Genomic DNA, 19,846 nt, shown 5'->3' with positions numbered 1-19,846 from the left:
GGGTTAAGGCCATGAAGGAACAGATTATACTTCATCCCAGAGCTGTCGGCAATCTCGGGGCAATAGGATAGCAGATCAAAGAACTTCTGCTGATACTCATCAATAGACATGGCTCCCTGGCGCAGACTTAGTAGCTCGCCTGCTTTCGAGTGACGGAGTGCAGGAGGAAAATGCAGCTTCTGAAAAGCTGTGCGGAACTCGGCCCAGGTGGCCACTCCTCTAGCCGAAACCAAAGGTGCAGAAGTAAGCCTCAACCACCTACGGGCTCGCCCATCTAGAAGATAGCCAAGGGTCTCCATCTTCTGCTCCTTGGTGGAGTGGAAAGTCTAAAAAGTCGTCTCCATGCGGTCTAACCAATTCTCCGCATCCTTCGGAGACTCACCTCCAACTAAGGGCTTAGGCCCCATCTGTAAGAATCGACGTAAACTAAAACGGTCCTCATCTCGATGACGATGGCAGCTTTCCCGACGAGGCTCCCGGTCGGCATCACCCCAACGCCCACCAATACTGCCATGAGAACTCTGGTCGTCACGATCTGCCATCTACAAAAGTACCTCACGGTTACCTTATGTAGAGTCTAAATCCCAAGAATACTATGCATGCTCTGATACCATAAATGTAGTGACCCTTACCTGGATCACCTACTAAACAGAACTTAGGCATGCAATTAACTTAATTTAAACAGATATCAGAATAATCTTGCGGAAACCATAAACAAATACAATCCCAAGGAAAAGAATCTGTAATTTATCCGAATATTATACAACCAAATAGAATAGCTGTAACAACCCAAATCAACAGAAATAAAACCTAGACGAAGCTCCAGCTGGCCAACCACTGACTAGCCCCTCTTGGATCCACCCGCCTCGTCCAATCGCAAACCTGCCCCATGGAATAGGGTGTCCAGAAACACAGAGTACGAGACGTGAGCATAAAACGCTCGGTACGAGAGTATGAGTATACATGCATGCAAAGTGAACTCCCTATAAACTCGAGGTCAAGGATCAGATAACAGAGACAGACCGGACCCTGGTATGTAGCACGTTGTGCCATCGCTTCAGGAGGTGGCTCCCATACCATGATACAAGTGGATATGCCGGACCCAAATCGATGGAAGTCCAACCACTAACAGGATAGGGAAAAACCCTACTAACAGACATCTCGAAGGAGATAGCTCAGTATGCAAATGAATGCAGCATAAATCAATGACATATAAACCATGAAGTCACATAATACATGCATACTCAGTCAGGATATCTCAAATAGTACTTTCGTACCTCAGAACAATGCAAGCTCTACCAACTCCAGGTCCACGCCTATAGTCTGCTCTACACTTCCAAATGATACTACTATCATTAAAGTGCTCTAAAAGCCTTAACTAAGCTATTGCATACTCCTAAATATTTATAGGAAGCAAAAGCTATACCTTCGTCCGTCGTTAGCCCTTTGATGTCGATGCCTCCAGAATTTGGGCACAACTCTGCTACGACTATCGAACGCCTCGACGACTCTTGGGTCAAGCCTAGGAAGGCTAGAACAACTCGAATACGACTAGAGTAGGGAGAAAATCCGGAATCGGAAATTGAAAATGAATTCTCGGCCTTCTATTTATAGACAACGATCGAAGCTTCCGATCCTCGATCGGAACGTTCGAACCTCGATCGGAACGTCCGATCCTTCCATCGGAGCTTCCGAAGATCCTGATCTGCCACGAGTCAAAATATCACTTGTTGACTTCGGATAGGGGTGATCGGAGCTTCCGATCCTGCATCGGAGCTTCCGATCCTGTTCGGAACTTCCGAACTCACCTTCGGAGCTTCCGAACTCTATCCAAGTAATTATGATTAATTCCTTAATTACTGATTTTGGTTACGGGCTACTACATATAATGCCCTAGATCTAATCTAGAAGGCTGAAGAAACGAGAGAGAAGAGGTGATTGGTGTGCTCAAATGTGAGACTCAACACCCCTATTTATAGACCATAAACGGAACGTTTGTTCCTCATCGTTGCGTCCGTTCTTCCTGACGAACGTTGCTTCAGATCCCCATCATTGCTTCCGATGTCCCATCAAGTGCGTAAGCAATGACGTAATATTGTTTGACGTCACGGATGACTTCAGCTGCAAAACGTTGCTTCCGTTTCTTGGAAGTTGCTTTCGTTTTGCCTCATCCTCCGGACCATTTCTGATCACTCTGTGTCCATTCCCGGACTCCGTTAATCCAATTGACATTCCCTTAATCATGTTTATTGGATTAATTAGCAATTACACACTAAAACTGGGTACGGGCTACTACATTCTCCCCCACTTAAGATATTTTGTCCTCGAAATCAGATCTTAAGTACTGAATGTAAAGCAACATGCAGAAACATTCTTAATTCAAATCAAACGTTTACAGAGTTTACAACTGAATACAACTCGAAAAGAAAATCAAAACAACTCAGGATGTTCTGAACGCATCCTGCTCTCAATCTCCCAAGTGGCCTCTTCAGTGCCTCGGCGCTTCCACTGAACTAAAACCAGAGGAATAACTTTATTCCGCAAGACCTTATCCTTATGATCCAGGATACGAATAGGTCTCTCAACATAGGTCAAACCCGAATCCACCTGAACTTCAGATGGCTGCAGAATATGAGACGGATCTGCCACATACCTTCGCAACAGAGATACGTGAAACACGTCGTGAGTACTGGACAGATACGGTGGCAAAGACAGACGATAAGCCAAATCGCCAAAGCTCTCTAAGATCTCAAACGGATCGATAAACCTTGGAGACAACCTGCCCTTAAGGCCAAATCTGATAATTCTGCGGAAAGGTGACACTCTCAGAAACACTTTCTCCCCAACATCAAACTGCAGAGGCCTACGCTTAGTATTAGCATAGCTGGCCTGACGATCCTATGCAATCTTAATCCGTTTCTTGATCTGATCAACAACATCTGCTGTCTGCTGGACTAACTCCGATCCCTCAGCCTGTCTCTCCCCCACTTATTCCCAGAATAGTGGAGTACAAAAACGTCGCCCATACAACGCCTCAAAATGTGTCATCCCAATGCTAGTATGATAGCTGTTTTTGTACGCGAACTCAATCAATGACAAATGATCCTTCCAGGCTGAACCAAAGTCCATAGTGCACACTCGAAGCATATCCTCCAAAGTACGGATTGTAATGCCCCGATTTTATTATAACTAAGTTTAATTGAGATAATCAGAGTTTTCAGTAATTGAGGGTCGTTTTGATATTTGCAGGGGTTAGTTTGCAACTTTGAAGAGTTAAGGGACCAAAATGCAAAAGTTGGATTTTATATATATAATATCATGCAAGTTGGCCATCAAATCACCCTTACTCTCCTCCTTTCCTCTCCTCCATTCGTACGTAACGAATCCAGAAGCCATTGAATTCGATTCTTCAAGCTTTTCTTCAATCAGATTCGCATGATCCGACCGTTAGATTTTATTTCCAAGTTGAGATTCATGATCACCGCAACGAGGGCTTCATTTTGACGTAAGTTTTTCTACGATCATCGAACATTGATTTTTGTTGGGTTGTCAGAATTTGATAATCTTCGAGTATGTGGTTCTTGAGCTAGCATAGATCGTGTATTCGAAGTCGGTTTGGAAAAAAGAACGAAGTTTGGATTTTATATGAATTTTGAGGCATATTTCGAAATGGGTTTTGGATTTTGGTTGGATTTTGGTTTTTTTATTGGATTGAATGATGATATGAGTTGATCGGAGTTGATTGATGTTGTTGTTGATTTTTGGTTTGACCATTTATAGCTGTTATGCCGTCGAAATCGAGTTTGGATTATTGGTGGTTTTGTTTCGGTTTGATTCCGGATTTGATTGAATTGGTAGATTGATATCGAATCCGTATATTCTTCATTTTCAGATTTGGATTGGAGTTTCGGGTTTGGATCGAACTTGGGAGTTGATTCGAGTTGAGAATTGAAGACGGTATATTGATTGAATTTTCTTGTTTCGAATTGTTGTGATTCGATTGATTATTTATTTGAGTTCGTTGTTATTTTCAGATTTGAATCCTCGACGGATTTGAAAGGTAAAAGACGACATTGAATTGAATGTGGTTGAATACTCGAGTTCGAATTGATTCTCGAGTCCCAAAATTCACATACTGCATGTTATTTGCTTGTGTGAACTTGATTGATCAATTGTTTACACTTGCATTCATATTGAGCCGATTATTCAATTCGTTTTGAAGATAGACGATGTAGGGAGCTATATTGAAGTGGCTATGGATTTCGAGTTTTTCCAAGTGCCAGAATACTTCTTATAGTTGCTCTGAAGCCTAGGGGTTTGAGTTGTACGACATCCACCCCGAAAAGTTGTGTAGGTGTGTTGTTGTAATGACTTGGCCCCGGGATCCCAACCGAGTACCGATCGATATTTTGATTATTTGACTTTGATAATCCCGAGTTTTTAAGTCATGCATACATTCATTTCCATTTTGAATTGTTATTGATTGATACTTTTCGATATGAGATGTATATCCGATATTGCATGCCTGTCTCTTTTACTTAGAAATTATATTTCAAACCGGTGTATCAGGCTGTTGTTTTGTTTGTATGAGTACTTGGCAACAGGAGGATCAGGAGCTGGACCAATTCGTTTGGTTAGCTCGGGGTGAGATGATAGAAGTGAGACACCGCGTTGTAGGGTCGAGTTTGTTGAACCAGTATTAGTTTTGTTGATTCGCTTGAACTCTATTATCGAACTCGACTTAGTTTTGTATTTTGGAAGCACTTAGAACTGTTTGCATGATCTAATTATTGATGTGTATTGTGCCCTTGAGATTAGAATGGATTGGATTGTGTTTGGTTTGATTTTTTTCAGTTTCTGCTCGGCCTCTGCCTGTTTGGCCTGCGCGCGAGCGAGGCATGACCTCGCGCGCGCGCGAATATTTTAGGAGGGCTCGGGAAATTTTGCCCCCGGGCGCGCGAGCTCTCTCCTCGCGCGGGCACGAGCATTTCCGCGAGCCTCTGCTTGCGTAGCCTGCGTGCGCTCGAGGTGATGACCTCGCGCGGGCGCGAGGCTTTGTTTAAAATAAAATAAAAATTTAATTCATTTTTCCACGGCTCTTCGTGTTCGATTTTTTTTTAATTATTCGAGATTAGAAGATTAGAAACGGGGTCTTACATTAAGTGGTATCAGAGCGATAAGATTATTGGATTTGAACTAGAGTGAGCGGGGTAGATCGAGTCCACATGAATTGAATTCTCGCATGTGATTGATTTATTTAAATGATTATTTTAAATTCGTGCGAGCATGCTTTATTGATTCTTGAATTAATTGAATTACATGATTTGTGATTTAATTTATAAAGCATGAATTATGCGATATTTATCTGCCTTGTGCTATTATCTGTTCTCGTATATCATTGAGATTTCACCGGCTAAATCGGTGTGATATAAATCTAATGGCAAGCGTACCAGGTCAAGTAATAGTAAAGTTGACAGAGAGTCCAAGTATCGATCTCACAGGGACTGTAGTCAATTCTCAAGAATTAATTATTTATCTTAATCTATACAAAATCATAAAAAGCAATTTGATTTAAATAAAATAAGAATTTATAATAAAAACTGCTTAAGAAATAAGAATTAAAAAAGTTGAAAATAAAATTTAATTAAAACGAGACAACCAAGACACACGTAGGTACCAAACAAATCATGTAATATGTAGTCGATTCAGGACTCAAATTTAATCTTAGATTACGGGAACTCTCCTAATTTATTCAAAGGTCTATTTCTAGAGCAATTAAACCTATTCAAATATTGACGGATTAATCTTTCGTAATTCTAATCAAATTTGAATGCATTAAATATTTGTGAAAATTCAATTTACACCCAAACCGCACATTGAAACCTAATTCTATTTCTAGTCGGTTTTACAATATGTTGATTATCAAAGTGATCGAAATCAATAACTCCTCTATCGACTTGAAATCGATTAACATGCAAGCAAACAGTTGATCACACTATTCACAAGACAAATATAAATCTGACAATCAATAAAATAAAATCAACTCTGAAAAATCCCAAACAAACATCCAAGTTTTCTACATAAATTTGTTCGGCCCAATCACGCCGTCTTGGTTGAAAACAAACTACTGAATAATTGAAAACAATAGTCAAACAAAAATTAAGAAAGAAAAGAAGAAAAGAAGAAAAACTCTGATGGAGCGTCTTCAATCTACACGCCCGTAGCCGCCTCTCGCCTCTTGTCTGTGTTCTCTGCGTGTTGGAACCTCCCTCTATGCGGTCTTAAACCCCTCTTTTATATGTATTAGAAAGCCCGTCAAATAAAGTCCGAAAAGTCAAAAATTTAATATTTCGAAAATTCCTTTTTTAAAAAATTTCGCACAGCAGCGCCTAGGCGCTGCAATTCTCATCCTAGGGCACGCTCGAGCGAAAGAAAATCGTGCTCGAGCGCGTCCCTTTCTGCCCATATTTTATTTTTGCACAGACTCGGCGCCTGATTTTTCTTCCCAGCGGCAGTTTTCTTCAAAAAATCATATCTCGAGTTATAGCCGTCAGATCGACCTGAAATTTTGACAACAGATTCAAAACATCTTGAAATTTATTTTGAATGGTGAAGATCTGATTTGGGTGTTTTAAAATTAAATTTTAATTTTTGACCAAGGATGCTCCGTAATTCATTCTTCAGAAATTCATTTTCCTACAAAATTAACCCGGAGAGTGAAATACACAAGCATGCATTAAAACACATAAAAACACATAAAAATAATATGAATGCACACAAAATAGACATAAACCTATCACGAAATAATGAATACAAAATGCACTCATCAACACCCCCATACTTAAACCTTGCTCGCCCTCGAGCAAGACATTCAAAAACAATATGCACACAATAACATAAGTAAAAATGAATCATGAACAACATAGCCTCCGACAAGTTTCAACATCAACAACTAAAAAACCTCAAACTTCTGAATTGTTCACAATACACTGTCAGTTTAACGTAAACGTGTGTGTGTTCCATGTCATTCCAGTTTCGTTCAACTTCAAAAGAATCTGTCCTAAGAATTCTTAGCGACCTATGACAATTCAATGCAAGTATCACAATCCAGTACTCCTTCATCCCAACAATCCTAAATAAAAACATGCACTTTCTTGAGATTAATTACGTACCTCCGGATTTTGCACCCGGTATTTTTTTATAAGCCCCAATAATTACCCTCAAACTTAGCTATAACTAAGATAGGATTCGGATTTCAATCCCCTCGTGTATAGCCCGGATGGAGCATCAATCCCATTTAACCCGCAAACTTAGTTATGAAAGAATGATTAGGATTTCAATCATTGTCCATGCCCGGATGGAATTAACTTTTTTTTTCCACAAAAAATTTTCAAAAAATTTTTTATAGGTACGCCCAAGATCATACATGCAATGTCTAACAATAATCGGGAATCCAAAGACACTATCATGATCAACAAACACCTATTTTTGTGCAATGGTCAAGCAAAAACGAACTTCATCAATTACATTGCTACACTACACCAGTCTAACATGCGTGCTTAAGATGATTCACGATTCAACCAACAGTTTCTCATGTTCAATCAAAAGCCACATTTTCTCAAAAAAAAAATTTTTTTTTTACAACTCTATCATCATCGGCCAACATTCATCATTCTACTTATTCACACAACACAAACACAAAACATAATGATATGCATGAATACGAACTATATGCAATAAACGAAACCAAATAAATGCAAAAGACAATGATGAATGAAACAAAACTAAATAACACCCCCCATACTTATCCAAAGCATTGCCCCCAATGTTATAGAGCAATGAACAAAATGCAAAACAAACACACAATGAAAGCAAAAATAACACTCCCCTGGTTGCGTATTCGTCCTCTTCCTTCTTGACAGTATCAGCTGGGACAGCAACAGCAGACTGTGTATATCGGCAGGCTCGGAAAACTGGAATGGGAAAGAAGTAAAAATTAAAAAACAAAAACAAAAACAAAAAAATAAAAAAAAAAACAAGGGAAAGAATACTTGGTTGCCTCCCAGTAAGCGTTAATTTTATAGTCTAATGCCCGACTATGCAGAAGCAACCATCAAAGAGTGGCTGCCGCCCATAGTATGAATCATACGACTCTACGTATGGGTCTTGATTTTCTTCGCCCTCAAGCTTGGCGTGATATTGACATGGAAAGCTCGTCGGTCCAGCAATACTCGATACGAATTTTTTCTTTTGGAAGGAGACTCCGAATCTAGGCTGAAGCTCATAGAGGATGGAATATGCTGGAGGTTGCGTCAATGGCAAGAAAGAATCTTCTAACGGTGTACATGGAACGACCATTGACGAGGTAAAATATGTAGCCTTGTATGTTTCTTCCTCCTCCAAGTACAATATTGGCTCTTCTTCACAAGAAAATTCCTCAAAAATTATTTCTTCATGCGCTGGCTTAGTTACTTCACTCTCTTGGCAGATCTCCAAATTTGGTTCTCTAAGAAGCGCAATCTGTTCATCCAAAAGACTCCAAAAACTAAACCGAGCTAAGATTGTATTCCAACAACATAGCACTTCCAATTTGTCTTCTATCAGCTGCACACTTGGTAAATATGTTAGAAACACAATGACAAGTTTTGTTATTATCAAAATTTCTTGCATTTTCGAACCCAACAATCTCCCTCTTTTTGATGATCACAAAATTTGGATAAAAATATGAACATTGAAAGAAAGTAATGCAAAACACATATTTTTATCTAACATATTTCTCCCCGTTTTTGTGAAAATCAAAAAGGTTCGAGATAAACAAAAATGTTATAGCTCCCCCTCAATTTTTGAATAAATGAATTTTATAAAGGTAGAAGGGTGCCTAACACATAAAAACAACTTCAATTAAATATGTATCCACAAAATGGAATTTTCATCCTCACATGATTATTTTGGTAAAAGAGATTGCATTTCCGGACAACAATGCCGAAACAAAAATAAGCGAGAAAAGTTTTTGAAAATATCACTTGCTATGAATTTTAGTCATTCACAAAGATCAAGAGATAATTAAAAATTGACTTAGCCAAATCATCTTACATATTTCTTTACCTTTGCCACCATATATAGTCAAAAAGTATAAGTAGAACAAGAAGTTGTAAAATATCATTGTGATCCCAAAACAATTAAGCTGATGATGTGTTCCTTCAATGAATGATTCTAAAAAGATTTAAACGTGTAGAGGGTATTCACATAGAAAAATAATGATCTCACAATGATATCACTTCTTCCCTTTTCCACAAACACAAGTGATTACTTATGCAAGTAGAGAAAATAAATTGGAACTCAAATCATTTTTCGAATAAACGGATTTGATATTTGAAATTATAAAGCGCAAGTATATGGAAGATACAATTGCAAGTCAAAAATCACTAGTCCCCATATCTTCATAATATGAGCAAAAAATAATTTTAGAGAAAAAAACCTTTTATAGGAAATGAAACCATTTCATAAACTTCCAAAAATATGAAAGATAATGAGCTCCCACTCAAATTTTGAGTAAAAAAGAAGTTTGCGAAAATAGAAGGATAAATTTACTATGCTCAACTCAATTTTGCATTCTTGCTCCCCCTTGCTAAATGTCATTTCATGATTTCAAAACATGAATGCAATGCACAAGAAAATTGTCTAAACTTGATTAAACAAGAAATAGAGCGAGATATTCAACACAAATAAATCAAGATGAATGACTAGAAAGCTCCATCAACTTTGGAAAAAATTATCTCAAATTACCAAGCAACACAAAATCAAGATTGACATACCAACATGAATATACATAAGACATTTAAGTGTCCCTTTAGACATTAAGAACAATCACAATTGTAAGGGAAATGACTAGACATTCTTAATTCAAGACATGCTAGCACAAGTAGAATATCGTGTTGGCAATCAAACTCAAAAAGCTCTTGTAAAGCTAATTTTAGAACGAGTTTACCGAGTTTTCTTGATGATGTATGACTCTGAATTGAGATAATAAGTCCTTTTTATTGATGAGTGCAAGATTCTTGAGCTTCTTGGCAGAAACGTCAACTTTTTTCCATGGCCTGTTTTCTGCAGCAGCACACATGGTCTGACTTTAGCCAAAAACCTGCTTCTGTTCGTGCGTAACCAGGCTGAAAATTTTATACCGCTGTGATCCTCTAAAAGTCTAGTTTGCAACGCAAAAAGCGGTTTGTCATTTGGATACTCGATCAAGAAGTTATGCCATTTTTCCCAAAATCGCTGCAAGCTGCCAAAAATTCTCAACTAGGCATATATATGTTAGAAAATCTCAAAAACGAAATTTTAAAGATTAAAAATCAGTTTCAAATGCTCTTTCAAGAACAACCCGCTCTGATACCACTTGTTGGGGATCAATAGTGTGTGTAGAGGGGGGGGGGTGAATACATACTTTTAAAATATTTTGAGCTACAATAGCTCGTTCTTGAAATGTTCGAATACGAACCGAGCACCGATAAATTATATCGAGTTTGGTAACAAAACCAAGCGAAAAGTACTCGAAATAATCAATGTAAAAGCTGATTAAGCATTTGAGAAATCTTTTGAAACGATTACAAGTTGAGATAGTAAAAACATTTTGGTTGAAGCATTTTATCAAACACTTTGTATGCAATATTTTGGTACTTTAAAGATTATATAAAATGCTTCAAAAAATCATCCAAAAACAGAAACAATATGTAAAAGCAATAAAGAAAAGATTCAAGGATTTGTTTATGGATGTTCGAAGCTCAATCTCCTACGTCACCCCTTTCTCTCACGGAAGGATCCACTAGAAGACTTTGAGCATTACAACGTCTTGTAATCACCCCACTCCAACTTTAGGACTTATCACTGCCTAAATCGGAACTCCAAGATTCATACTCGATTGTAGGCCTCAACCTCACAATCCGCATAATGTTTAAACGTCTTTATTCCAAGACTACAAACACAATATTTAACATCTTTGTGTAAAGACTCTCACTGAACTAATAATCAAATTACATCCCTCGTATATGTGTGAGTGAGTGGGTGGGGTGTGAAGAACTTTACTGGTGAAGCTCAACAAATCTGTTGATGTCTTCTTCACACCTTGAGCTTGCTCTCAACTAGCTGATAGATCTGTTTTGATGCTCTCTCTTGATGTGGAAAAGCTCTAACAAGCAGAAGGTTCTTTTGGGTGTCCACTCTCCCTTTTCTTCAATCTCTAGATTTTGTATTTATAGGCTCCAAGAATCATATAAACGTTAGACACAATAATATGACTTTTGGAAAAGGTTGTGTACTGTTTCTGATATCAAAACGTTAATATTTCTCTTTTTGGACTATAGCTTTGACCGTTTGACTAGATCTGGATCTGGAGCAGCAGACAAGAAAGATCAGGTGACAAGCTTGGTGAGCAGTTGATATCTTTGAGTAAGTTTTCATGCTTAGATCGATTGATATCTTCAAGTTGGTTGATTGATATAGAGCAAGTGACATTTCTCGACTACTTGAGTTGTTGTTCTTTGTTCAGATGATTGTAACTCTTTGAGTGTTAGCTTCTAGGCAAAGTGATAAACATTAAAGTTGTAGCCCTAGATCTTGGCTTTCCAAATACACAATAATCACTTAATTCATAGTTCATATGAAAATTTTATGCCCAAAATACCAAAGTTGCTCAAATAAGTCGAGGTTTTCATCGATCGAGACAAGGTTGATCGGTCGAGGTCTTATACATCTTGATGCGTTGATTTCTATGCAAAGTGGTGAACATAAAAGTTGTAGCCCCTTGTCTTATATTTCCAAATCATCAAGAATCAATCCATTTGGATCTCATTTGAGAGAGATATATTCAAATTACCAGACTGTATACATTCTCGAGTTCTGTTATCAACCTGTGCAGAACCAGCAACTTCAACGTGCTTTATCATATTTTTAGACTTAGATTAAGACTCTGACTTGTAAAGACTATTTGTAGATCATCCTCTTATACTTCCAACGCATACTTAATCATTACATTTGGATCATGGAGCTGAGAGATATGGTCAATATACCATAACTGGTCTGTCAATACATCTGCTGTCATCTTATTCATCTAGTTCACTCTTGAGGTAGCAGTTTGACCAGGATATCATCCGAATTTGTCCAACTGTTATTATACATGACTTGAATAATTTTGCGTTGGATATGTGATTGTTTTGGCGGCTGGTCATTTGGTTCATCGAGCTACTAGATATGCTTGAAACAAGCAGCTGCTCCACAAACTAAACCGAGCTAAGATTGTATTCCAACAACTTTGCACTTCCAATTTGTCTTCTATTAGGTTCACACTTGGTAAATATGTTAGAAACACAATGACTAGTTTTGTTTTTAACAAAATCAAGATTGCTTGCATTTTTGGACCCAACACCTATCAACTATGGCGTCTACTCCACCGTCGTGGTCGCTCCTAGTGATAGCAAAGTCAGGGGCTGGGCCTCCCCAGACACGAATCCATAAGGAGTAACTCATCACCATTGGAAACTGTCATGACTAACATCTCATGGGATGCAGTCCAGTACGTATAAAAATATGCATGTGCTAAAGCAGTAAAACATGAAAAACACATATCACATACTCATGCAACACATACATTATATATTATGTTGGCCATCTCAGTTATTACTTATGTACCTTACTATAGATAGTCCTAGCAGTCCCACTCTAGGTTCCAAGCCTATCATCAGCCCTACAATACAAATACCCATGCATCATTATTAAGCTCTAAAAGTCTTAACTAATCTATTGCATACTCCTAAATAATTTAAGGAGACCATAGCTATACATGCGTCCATCGTCAACCCGCTGAGGGATACTGTCACAAAACTTGGGCACAGCTCCGCTACGACGTCGGGATCGCTCCGCTACTTCCAGATTCCCAATAGGACGCCTATATCTCCCTAGATCTGACTAGAAAGGCTAAGAAACGAGAGAGAGAAGAGAGGAATGAACGCCAAAAAATGATCCTCGAATCCAATATTTATAGACGTAGATCGGACTGTCCGATCCTTGATCAGAACGTTCGATCTCGAACGGAGCATCCGACCATCATCATCGGAGCCTCCGATGTCCCATCCATACGTAATCAATGACGTCACTTTGGTGACGTTGATGATGAAACCAGCCCTAGCTACATCGGAGAGTTTGATCCTGCCGACGGAGCATCCGATCTCATCGGAGCGTCCGATCTTCCTATCGGAGCTTCCGATCTATCCTGACGTTAATTTATTAATTAATGTTGATTAATCCCCTAATAACCTTGTAACACCCCGTTTTTATCTTAAATGAGTTTATTTGAGTTAATCGAAGATTGCAGAGTTCACGAGCCGACTTTATTTTGATCAGGGTCCTTTTTGCAAATTTTGGAAATTTCAGGGACTAAAACGCAAATATTGGATTTGTTATATTATCTACTCATTTGTTTGACTTTGAAAGCACTCCTCCTCCTCCTCACAACCGAGCTCCACCATTGAAGACGCCTCCAACACTTTCCAAGCTTTGTGATTTTGATTTCCGGTCGATCCAGCCGTTGGAAATTATTTCTGAAGGCAGATTATCGATCACAGCAGTGAGAGCTCTGTTATATTATTCGTTTGGAGTTTTCAAGCCCTGAGTTAGCAGCTGTTTGATCGTTTCAGAGTTTTGAACGAAGAACGGTATAGAGAAATTCTTTGCACTGTTACCTTGTTTTTGTATAAATTGGTTAGACTTTGATACAATCTCTTTGTAGCGTATCCAGACTTGGGAGCTACTGCATTGAAAGGTAAAAGCAGTCATCGTAGCAGGATAGCATACTCGGGACTGTGGTTCTCGAGTTTTCCCTTTTGAAATCACATACTTGCATCTACACTTGTTCTAGCATGAAGAACTTGTGTCTTGTTTGATTATATTGGCTTTTGTTAAATGGCTTTTGTGTTATATTTATGTTGTGCATTCATCTTGAGCCAATCTTGCTTTCAGCGGGCAGAACCGCCCTTTTTGTTTAGACGTTTGGGAACTATGATTGAGTGGCCCATGTTGTATTCGTTTCGTCTGGTGCTAGCATACTCATTATAGTTGCTCAAAGTCTAGAGGAGTGAGATACGTGGCACCACCTCGATTGGGAGAGTCGGTGAGTTGTTACGTGATCTTATCCTCGGGATCCCAAAAGCACAGCAGTAATCCCTCTTTATCATATTTGATATCCCGGTTTAAAGACATGCATTTCATTAAGTTGTTATTGATTGCATTATTGTATTGAAAGCATGTTTCCTGTTTTATTTCATGATATGTTGCTTTTACTAGGAATGTCATTCTCACCGGTTTTCCGGCTGTTGCTTTTTTTGTATGTGTACTTGGCAACAGGTGGGGCAGGAACAAGTCAGAAGAGGCATGGTTAGCTTCGAGGGCAAGTAGTAGAAGTGAGACTCGGTTTAGAAGTCGAATTAGCATGTTTATCTAGTTTAAGATTGAAGCATGTTAGAACTCGAACTTGATATGTTTTGTTATTCGAATTAGTTTGTATTCGGATTGTAATCTAAAATCGAAGTATGTTGTTGTTGTATCGTTTTAGACTTCTGGTTGTTTTTAGGCCTTCTGAAAGCATGACTTGTTATGGAATGTTTCCCTACACCCTGTTATTGCATATGTATTTGAAGGCATGTCGGACCAAGCGCGGAATCCTTTCTTTATTTTCTGCAGCCTGAGCATTTTCTGCCCAGGCCTTCCGCGCGCGGGCGAGGCATTCCTCGCGCGTGTGCGAGGCCTCCGTTGGGCCTCTGAATTGTTTGCCCGCACGCGCGCGAGCTTGGTACCTCGCGCGGGCACGAGCCTTTGGTTGGTCTCGGTTGTTGAAGCCCGCGCACGTGCGAGCTTGGTTCCTCGCGCGGGCGCGCGGCGTTTAAAAAAAAAAAAAAAAAACTTTGAATTGTTTTACTCTTGGATTCTTGTTCGCTTACTTGTTGTTTAATCCGAGATTAGTGGTTTAGAATCGAGGTCTCACATTAAGTGGTATCAAAGCGTTAAGATTCTTGGTCGAATTAGAGTGAGCGGGGTAGATCGAGTCTGTGTGCAATGACTCCTCGCATGTGTTTGAATTATTTAATTGTGTACTTAATTACATGCGAGCATGCTTTATTGTTTGAGCATTATTTGAATTACATGGTTGTGTGATTTAAATTAATAAAGCATGATCTACTTGAGATATAACTGTTTCTGTTCTCGACTGGTATTCGGTATTCCAAGCGGTTGTAAGGGCACTGATGGTAGCGATTGAGATATCTCGTGTGCTAACCTTTGATAATCAGATGGGTCCTCGTCGAGTGATAAACAGAAACACACCACCAGTTATCCCTGCGACTGAGCAAGCTAGCACTGAGGTTGATCAGTTGGATGCTTCAGCGACTCCTATGGAAACCTTGCTGAAGAGGTTTCAGTCGTTCAATCCGCCATTGTTGATGGGTTCAGAAAATCCAGTTGACTGTGAGAGTTGGTTGGATGATATGGATCAGTTGTTTGATTCCATTGACTACACAGATGACCGCCGAATCAGGTTAGTAATTCATCAGCTGCGTGGTGGTGCTAAGAGCTGGTGGATCATGACAAAGAAAGAAATTGAGAGTAGAGGTACAGAGGTTACTTGGACTCTTTTTAAATCTGAGTTTTATAAGCAGTTTTTCCCTATCTCGTATCGTAAGGATAAGGGAGCAGAGTTTGCAAATCTGAGGCAAGGGAATCTGAACATTGAAGAGTACGTGGCTAAGTTCGATAGTCTGTTGCGTTTTGCACCGCTAATTGCCGGAGATGAAGAAGCTAAGGCAGATCAGTTCATCAACGGGTTGAACCCCGATGTCTTCACGTTGGTTAACACCAACAGGCCTAGCAACTTTGCGGATGGCATGAATTACGCAAAGGGAGCAGAAGCAGGCTTGTGGAGGCAAAGAGGTAATCAGGGGGCACCTCAGCAGCAGAGGCAGTATCAGAACCAACCATCTCAGTACCAGAATCAGCCACCTCAACATCAGAACCAGCAGCAGAGGTATGAAGGTGGAAACAGTGGGGGAAACAGAAAGGATCAGTACAAGGCAAGAGGTAAACAGTTCAAGAGACAGGGGAACAGTTCGTCCAGTTCCAGTGGTTCGAAGCAATTCGGTTCAGGACCGAGTTCTGGGTCATCATCCTTGTACTGCAGCAAGTGTGGAGGAAGACACTCACCGGATCAGTGTGTGGGAGTCTTCGGCAATTGTAACACATGTCAGCAACCGGGACACTTCTCTAAAGTGTGCCCTCAACGTAATAGAGATAGAGCTCAGAGTGGGAGTTCGTCTAGACCTGCAGCTCAGACGGAGAGGCAGTCGTCTGTAGTACACTCTTTCCAACCCCAGCAACAGCAGAACAGACAAGGAGGTAGCTCTAGTGCAAATCAGCCTCCGAGACAGCAAGCACGAGTCTTTGCATTGACAGAGGATCAGGCTCAGGCAGCACCTGACGATGTCATAGCAGGTAACTGTTTGATTTTCGGTCATTCTGCTCATGTCTTGATAGATACAGGTGCTTCCCATTCCTTTATCTCTGAGAAATATGTGTTATTGCACGCTTTGCCAACTGAATTGTTGCCTACTGTAGTAGCTGTTACTTCACCTTTGGGTGGAGGAATTGTTTCTGCCCGACTAGTCAGGAACTGTGAACTTTGTTTTGAGGGAAATTTGTTAGAATTCGACTGTATTGTACTTGGGCTGTCAGATTTTGATTGTATTGTCGGGATAGATGCTTTAACCAAGTACAGGGCGACAGTTGATTGTTTTCTGAAGGTTTTCAGGTTCAGACCTGAAATGGCAGACGAGTGGAAATTCTTTGGTAAGGGTTCTCGATCTAGAATTCCTTTGATTTCAGTGTTATCTATGACTCGTTTGTTACAGAGAGGTGCAGAAGGATTTTTGGTTTATGCGGTTGATGTACTGAAATCTAGCCCAGCTTTGGTTGACTTACCAGTGGTTAGAGATTTTGCTGATGTGTTTCCGGAAGATGTTCCTGGATTTCCACCCATTCGAGAAGTCGAATTCAGCATTGACTTAGTGCCAGGTACTCAACCTATTTCAAAAGCTCCTTATTGTATGGCACTTGTTGAATTGAGAGAGTTGAAGGAGCAGCTTGAGGATTTGATTGCCAAGGGATACATCAGACCTTGTGTATCGCCTTGGGGTGCTCCTGTTCTATTCGTTCGGAAGAAGGATGGTTCTATGCGGCTCTGTATCGACTACCGCCAATTGAATCAGGCTACAGTTAAGAACAGATATCCTTTACCCCGAATAGATGACTTGTTTGATCAACTGCAGGGTTCTTCTGTCTACTCTAAGATTGATCTGAGGTCAGGCTACCATCAGCTGAGAGTGCGAGAGGAAGATGTTCCTAAGACCGCATTCAGAACGAGGTATGGTCACTTTGAGTTTATAGTCATGCCGTTCGGTTTGACTAACGCTCTAGCTGTTTTTATGGGTTTGATGAACCGTATCTTTCAGCGTTATTTAGATGAGTTCGTCATTATTTTCATCGATGATATTCTTATCTACTCGAAGAACCGTACTGACCATGTAGAGCACTTGAGAATCGTCTTGCAGATTTTGCGAGTTGAGCAGTTGTTTGCCAAGCTATCGAAATGCGAATTCTGGTTAGATCGAGTTGTCTTTCTCGGTCATATTATTTCTGAAGATGGGATTTCTGTCGATCCCAGCAAAATCGAAGCAGTTATGAATTGGCCTAGACCGACATCAGTACCTGAGATCCGAAGCTTCATGGGTTTAGCTGGTTATTACCGTCGTTTCATCGAGGGTTTCTCGTCTATTGCCAAGCCTATTACCCAGCTGACTCAGAAGAATGCGCCTTTTGTCTGGACTCCAGATTGTGAGGCTAGCTTTGTTGATCTAAAGAGGAGACTGACCAGTGCTCCAATTCTTACTATTCCGAAGGGTACTGGAGGGTTCACAGTCTATTGTGATGCTTCTAACCGAGGCTTGGGTTGTGTTCTTATGCAGCATAAGCATGTGGTGGCGTATGCATCAAGGCAGCTGAAACCGCATGAGACTCATTATCCGGTCCATGATCTTGAACTAGCTGCGATCGTCTTTTTTTTGAAGATCTGACGTCACTATCTTTATGGTGAGTCTTTCGAGATCTTTTCTGACCATAAGAGTCTTAAGTACTTGTTTTCTCAAGCAGAGCTGAATATGAGACAGAGGAGATGGTTAGATCTGTTGAAGGATTTCGACTGTGAAATCAAGTACTATCCGGGGAAGTCTAATGCAGTTGCAGATGCCTTGAGCCGAAAGATTTGTTCTTTATCTCTTTCTACTATGGGTGTTTCCCAGTTGATCGATAATTGTTGCACTTCTGGTTTAGAGTTTGAAACAGATAGGGAGACTATCAGAGTGTTTGCTATTCAAGCCGAGCCAGAGATGTTTGTTGCAATCAGAGAAGCACAGAAGTCTGAGCCGAGCATCCAGATTTCAGTAGAGAAAGTCAGATCGGGCCATCAGTCTGAATTCCAGGTTAGAGATGATGTTTTGTTCGTGAATAATCGTATTGTTGTGCCTGATATTTCGGAGTTGAGACAGCGTATTCTCCGAGAGGCTCATTGCAGTCGGTTTAGCGTTCATCCTGGAGGTCGTAAGATGTACAACGATCTGAAGAGTCAGTTCTGGTGGAAGAGAATGAAGGACGATGTTGCGAGATTTGTATCTCGGTGTTTGAATTGTCAGCAAGTGAAAGCAGAGCGGAAGCGACCAGGTGGTCTTTTGCACAGCCTATCTGTTCCTGAATGGAAATGGGATCACATTTCTATGGATTTTGTCACGAAGCTACCACGATCCGTTCGAGGATGCGATGCTATTTGGGTAGTGATCGACCGATTGACGAAGTCTGCGGTGTTTTATTCCGTACAGGATGACGTATCGTCATGATCAGATGGCTGAGTTGTATGTTAGCAATGTTGTGAGATTGCATGGTGTGCCGAAGTCGATCGTTTCAGACAGAGATCCTAGATTCACTTCTCACTTCTGGCACAGTCTTCACGGGGCACTTGGTACTCGATTGCATCTGAGTACAACTTATCATCCTCAGACAGATGGACAGTCAGAGCGGACTATCCAGACGTTGGAGGATATGCTGCGAGCGGTAGTGCTAGACTTTGGCACTAGTTGGCAGGATTCTTTGCCTCTTGTCGAGTTTTCTTACAACAACAGCTTCCAAGCGAGTATCGGTATGGCGCCTTTTGAGGCTTTGTATGGTAGAAAGTGCCGATCTCCGTTGTTTTGGGATGAATTGTCCGAGTCACCAGATTTGGGACCGGAGATGCTTAAAGATATGGCAGAGCAGGTTAAGATCATTCAGACCAGAATGAAGACAGCTCAAGATAGACAGGCAAAGTATGCGAATGTCAGGCGTCGAACTCTGAGTTTTGAGTAGGGAGACCGTGTTTTCCTAAAGATTTCTCCGTTCAGAGGCACCGTCAGATTCGGTAAGAGAGGAAAGTTATCTCCGAGATTCATTGGTCCATACGAGATTCTCGAGAAGATAGGCGATCTTGCCTACAAACTTGCACTTCCTCCATCTTTATCTGGTATTCACGACGTTTTTCACGTCTCTATGCTGCGAAAGTATCATCCAGATCCTTCTCATATCCTTCAGCCTGACGAAGCCGAGTTGGACGAGACTCTGAGCTATTTTGAGCGACCGATTCAGATCCTTGATCGGAAAGAAAAGCAACTCAGAACCAAGTTGATTCCGTTGGTGAAAGTGCAGTGGAGCCGTCACGGAGTCGAGG

This window comes from Henckelia pumila, chromosome 4 (genome assembly GCF_033568475.1).
Source record: "Henckelia pumila isolate YLH828 chromosome 4, ASM3356847v2, whole genome shotgun sequence".
NCBI lineage: Eukaryota > Viridiplantae > Streptophyta > Magnoliopsida > Lamiales > Gesneriaceae > Henckelia > Henckelia pumila.
The sequence above is the reverse complement of the archived record's forward strand: the minus strand, read 5'-3'. Positions refer to the sequence as shown.